The sequence below is a fragment of the Ornithorhynchus anatinus genome, chromosome 3 (genome assembly GCF_004115215.2).
Source record: "Ornithorhynchus anatinus isolate Pmale09 chromosome 3, mOrnAna1.pri.v4, whole genome shotgun sequence".
Lineage (NCBI taxonomy): Eukaryota > Metazoa > Chordata > Mammalia > Monotremata > Ornithorhynchidae > Ornithorhynchus > Ornithorhynchus anatinus.
Genome location: NC_041730.1, coordinates 119,228,321 through 119,234,068, shown reverse-complemented (window position 1 = coordinate 119,234,068; position 5,748 = coordinate 119,228,321).

The window sequence follows — 5,748 nt, the reverse complement described above, 5'->3', positions numbered from 1 at the left end:
TGTCTGCGGATGGTTTATTCTGCTTCTATTTTTGATAGCGTTAATTATAAACCATGATCTGCTTCTCCCCTGCCGCCCCCTCCCCATTCCACCCCACTCTCCCACACCAGGCCCGCTCCTCTCTGTGAGCCGAAGGCCTCGGCGTTGGCGGAAATGGGGCGAGAGAAGCCCGGCTGGGGGTGTAGGAAGAGACTCCCTTTGAAGGGTTGGCTAGCTAAGCTCCGAACCGACAGAGCGAGGAGGGAAATGGAAGCAGAGCTGAGCTCACCACGAGGGCAGCCATGGATGTCCCAGAAAAGCGGGGCACATTCTAAGTGAGGGCAGATCACCTAGTAAAAATACCCCCCCGTCTCGGGTGCTCCGTTTGCAACTACAAAAGCGGGCGAATGAGCTGTCTGGTGGATTCAGAGCTGTCTTGTTTCTCTCCTGCTCCCAGGATCCTGCAAGTGAGAGATTCCCCCGCCTCACAGGCTCTACCCCGAAAGGCCCAGCCCAGCTGCGACCCGACCCCAGGCCGACCCTCAGGCAAGCCTGGGGTACTGCTTTCACATCTGGGACTTGGTTTGGTTTTCCCCTTGCGCATTCTCATTTGCGGGTTGTTTACGAAAAGCACCAGGCAGGGATGGAGGGAAGGCTTATCCAATCTCAGGTATAAACATTTAGCGACCAGTTCTGAGGAAGGGAAGTAAACATCTGGTATTGAAGCCATCTCGGCTCCTGGGCCGCAGGTCCGGACGCTCACTCAGTACGATGGTGACATCTGCTGATGGTAAGGGAGTGTAGCACGGGAGAGCATCCCTGTGGGCGAGGAAAGGATGAGCCAGCCTGCTTTACGCTCTTCCTGGACTGAACCAGTCCAGCCAGCCTTCAGGTCACGCTGGACTGAACCACAAGCCGGGGAGGCCACTCTGAATCCTGGAGATGGGACCCTCCTCGGGCCAGAATTCTGTCGGGCTCCCCTCTCCCCGGATTGATCCTGCTGCAGATCCTTTCCTAGATGGCCAACTTTGGGAATCAGAGCCTTCCTGGTGTTTGGAAGATGTGAAATGGCAGGTAACAGTGGACTGGTGGAGACCACTCCGACAGACAGACAGACAAGCCTGGTGGGAGACGGACGGGAGGGGGGTTGCTCTCTTCAAGTAAAGGCGTCGCAAGGATCAAGAGACCGAGGGGTCAAACACAAAAACAGAGATAAATCTCGTATGGGGAAAACCCAGTAGTGCAGCAGAGAACTCTCTTTAGGTGCAAATGATGCAGGAGAAAACATGTGGGCCACATCATCTTGTCAGCTACGTTTACACCGTGTTGTGGTGTAATGTTCATTCATTCATATTTATTGAGCGCTACTTTGTGCAGAGCACTGTACCAAGTGCTTAACGAAACCACATCTCATATACACACATAGAAACAGAGGAAGAAAAAGAGAGGGAGAGAGAGAGGGAGAGAGACTTGTCCATACTTGAAGAAGATGCCACTAACAGCCCATTTTTGTTTCTTTGCACTCAGTATGGTGCTCTGCACACAGTAAGTTCTCAATAAAGACCACTGATTGATAGAGAAACAGCATGGCTTAGTGTAAAGAGCATGTTTTGGGAAGTCAGAAATCGTGGGTTCTAATCCAGGCTCTGCCATTTACCAGCTGTGTGACTTAAAAGTACAAGTACCATAAGTATTACTTAACTTCTCTGTGCCTCAGTTACCTCAGCTGCATAATGGGGATCAAGACTGTGAGGCTCACGAGGTACAATCTGATTACCTTGTATCTACTCCAACGCTTAGAACGGTGCTTGGCACATAGCGAGCACTTAACAAATACCATCATCATCATTATTATTGATTGATTTATTTGGTTATGATCAATGGAGTTGATTGAGTTGTTGGTCTGAGTGCTCATTGACTGGTTCTTGGCGAGGAGTTGGTCTGGGGGCTTTCTTTGGAGTCAAACCAGATCTGGGCAGACAGAAAGCCAATTCTGTCTTTTAGTTTGTGCAGCTTTTTCTGGATGTTCTTTCTGTTTTGGGTTCTTTGGTTCAGGATGGGTGAGAGACCCCTCCATATGTAGCTCTTTTCCATTGAATAACTTTTCAGTATACAAGTGGCACTCTCACATCCTATACCTGTTGCTTTTTGATATTTTATACAGGTCAACTGGGGCATATCAAAATCCGCTGCTGAGAGTCCACACAGAGGTATTCTTTTCTGGCTTCCCACTGAATCAATCAGTCAGTCTCATGTATCGAGCACTTACTGTGTGCAGAGCTTACTGAGCATTTGGGAGAGTACAGTATAGCAGAGCTAGTAGACATGTTCCCTGCCCACGAGTTTACAGTGTACAGAGGGAGACAGACATTAATATTAGTAAATAAATTATGGACATGTACATAAGTGCTATGGGGCTGAGGGAATAATAATAATAATAATAATGATGGTATTTGTTAAGTGCTTACTATTTGCCAAGCAAAGTGTGCAAATCTAAGTGCAAGGACGATGCAGAAGGGAGTGGGAGAAGAGGAATTGAGGGCCTAGCCAGGGGAGGCCTCTTGGAGAAGATGTGCTTTCAGTAAGGCTTTGAAGGTAGGAAGAGTGATCATCTGTCAGATATGAAGAAGGAGGGCGACCAGGCCGGAGACAGGACCGTGGGTAAGAGGTCGCCGGTGCGCTATACAATATTGAGGTACAGAGAATAGGTTGGCGTTAAAGTAGTAAATTATGTGGACTGGGTTGTAGTAGGAAATCAAGGAGGTAAGGTAGGAGAGGGCAAAGTGATTGAAGCCAATGATAAGGAGAAGACCACAGCGATTGGTAGTGGGGATCAATGAATGAATCGATCACTCAGCCAATCAATGGTATTTATTGAGCATAACTGAGTGTGGAGTATTGTGCTATGCTCCTGAGAGAGTGAAATATAATAGAGATGGAAGACCACAGCGATTGGTAGTGGAGATCAATGAATGAATCAATCACTCAGCTAATCAGTGGTATTTATGAGCATAACTGAGTGTGGAGTATTGTACTATGCTCCTAGGAGAGTGAAATATAATAGAGATGGAAGACACCCTCCCTGCCTACAAAAAGTTCACAGCCTAGGGAATATGAGTGTCCCACTCAACAACGGTGTACAATTCAGGTGAGGGCAGAAGAGTGAAGTATGGGAAGCAGTGAGGTCTAGTGAGCACAGATCTGGGAGTCAGAGGCCCTGAGTTCTAATTTCAGCTCTCCCACTTACCAGCTGTATGACCTTGGACAGTGCCTCAGTTGCCTCATCTGCAAAATGGGGATTCAATCCCCATTCTCCCTCCTACTGAGACTATGAGCCCCATGAAACCTGATGATCTCGTATCTACCCTAGCACTTAGTACAGTGCTTAGAGCATAGTAAGAGTTTAACAAATACCACAATTATTTCCCTCAAGTTACCTGACAATCTTGCTAGGTGTGGAGTATCCCCACTCACCTGCCTAACCTAGAGTCCTGGGTAATGTGAGTTATCTTGAAGAAACCACTGATGTTCATTGAAGGTTGCCTCCCTCCAGATGGTGAGATGGTGACACAGACATGCCTACCACCTTCTAGGGTTCTGACGATGAAAGATAGCAGGCTCTGGAACATCGCCTTATTCCCAACCAACAGCATGACATGGAAGCAGAGGAGGGGTTGTGGCTGTGTCCTCTAAGACATCCCTAAGCATCCCTAAACATCTCTTCTTAAACTATCTGAGTTCTAGGGAGAGAGAGCTCTCCTTCTCCTGCTGAGCCCCATCCACAGGCCCCAGATTATCCTTTAAGGGTTGTACCCAGGGGCCCCTCCTGGCTGGAAGGAGCAGGAAACAGTGAAACCTAGTGGAAAGAAGCCTGGGCCTGGGAGCCAAAGGACCTGGGTTCTAATTCAAGCTCTGTCACTTGCCTGCTGTGTGATCTTGTGTAAGTCATTTAACTTCTCTGTGTTTCAGTCTCCTCATATGTAAAATGAGGTTTCACTACCTGTTCTCCTTCCAACTTGGACTGTGTCCATGTGGGACAGGGATTGTATCCAGCTTAATTCGTATCTACCCCAGAACTTAGTGGAATGCTTGGCACGCAGTAAGTACTTAACAAATTTCCCATTAATTAGTAGGATCTCTAGGGAGCACCGCAGCCCCAAAAGATTTCCCACAAAGAGGTTATGTGAGTAGTGGTGCTCCTTCTGGCCAGAAGACCAGCCGCGTCTTACCTAGTTCCAGTTATCCCGGTTATCCACTCAAGTTGCCAGCTTCCCTGGGCCTCGTCAACTGAGCGGGCCCAACCTTCGTCCCCACCCACACTCTTCTAGTAGGATTTGTGAAGGGTGCACACAGTAAGCACTCAATAAATGGCAAAGTGGATAGAGCATGGGCCTGGGACTCAGAAGGTCATGCGTTCTAATCCCGGCTCTGCCACTTGTCTGCTGGGTAACCTTGGTCAAGTCACTTCACTTCTCTGTGCCTCAGTTACTTCATCTGTAAAATGGGGAATGAGACTGTGAGCCCCCTGTGGGACATGTAGGACAGGGGACTATGTCCAGCTGGATGTGCTTGTATCCACCCCAGTATTTAGTGCAGTGCCTGGCGCATAGTAAGGGCTTAACAAATGCCATTATTATTCTTATTATTATTCATTCATGGAAACTCATAGGACCTCCCAGCTGTGATAGCCCAGGTGCTGACCAGCAGGGGACAGGGAGGAACAAGGCTGTGAGGATAGCCTTGCCCTGCTGACTGACCACCCTCCAAGTTCAGACCCACCCCTTGATTGTCTGTTCAGAAAATTTATCCCCCGGGGCATTGGCTCCTGGCCATCCCTACCCTCTAGGGTGACCATTCCTTCCTTCCTTCCTTCCTTCCTTCCTTCCTTCCTTCCTTCCTTCCTTCCTTCCTTCCTTCCTTCCTTCCTTCCTTCCTTCCTTCCTTCCTTCCTTCCTTCCTTCCTTCCTTCCTTCCTTCCTTCCTTCCTTCCTTCCTTCCTTCCTTCCTTCCATAGTATTTATTGAGCGCTTACTATGTGCAGAGCATTGTACTAAGCGTTTGGAATGTACAATCCGACAACAGTTAGAGACAATCCCTGCCCAATGAAGGGCTCACAGTCTAAACGGGGGAGACAGCAAAGCAAAACAGAACAAAACAAAAACAAGACAACATCCTCAAGATAAATAGAATCAAGGGGATGTACGTCTCATTAACAAAATAAATAGGGTAATAAATGATATATACAAATAAGCACATTGCTGAGGAGAGGGGAAGGGGGAAGGGCCAAGGGGGGGAGGGGAGGGTGAGGAGAGGGGAAGGGGCGCTCAGTCTGGAGGAGGTGAGCTCTCAGTAGGGCTTTGAAGAGGGGAAGAGAGTTAGTTTGGCGGAGGTGAAGAAGGAGGGCATTCCAGGACAGTGGTAGGACGTGGGCCAGGGGTCAACGGTGGGATAGGCATGAACGGGGGACAGTGAGGAGGTGAGCGGCAGAGGAGCGGAGTGTACGGGGTGGACAGTAGAAAGAGAGAAGGGAAGTGAGGTAGGAGAGGGCAAGGTGATGGAGAGCTTTGAAGCCAAGAGTGACCACCTAGGACAGCATTTTTCCCTGCGTGGTGATGGGCCCCAAGTTTCCTAACCTCCCAGCTTCCTAGCCCCCATAAGATAGGATGGCAAGCACTCTCATCCTAATCTTGATTTCTTCTCCCAGCCCATCAGTCAGTGGTATTTTTTTGAGCTCTTCCTGGGTTCAGAGCACTGTACTAGGATCTTGGG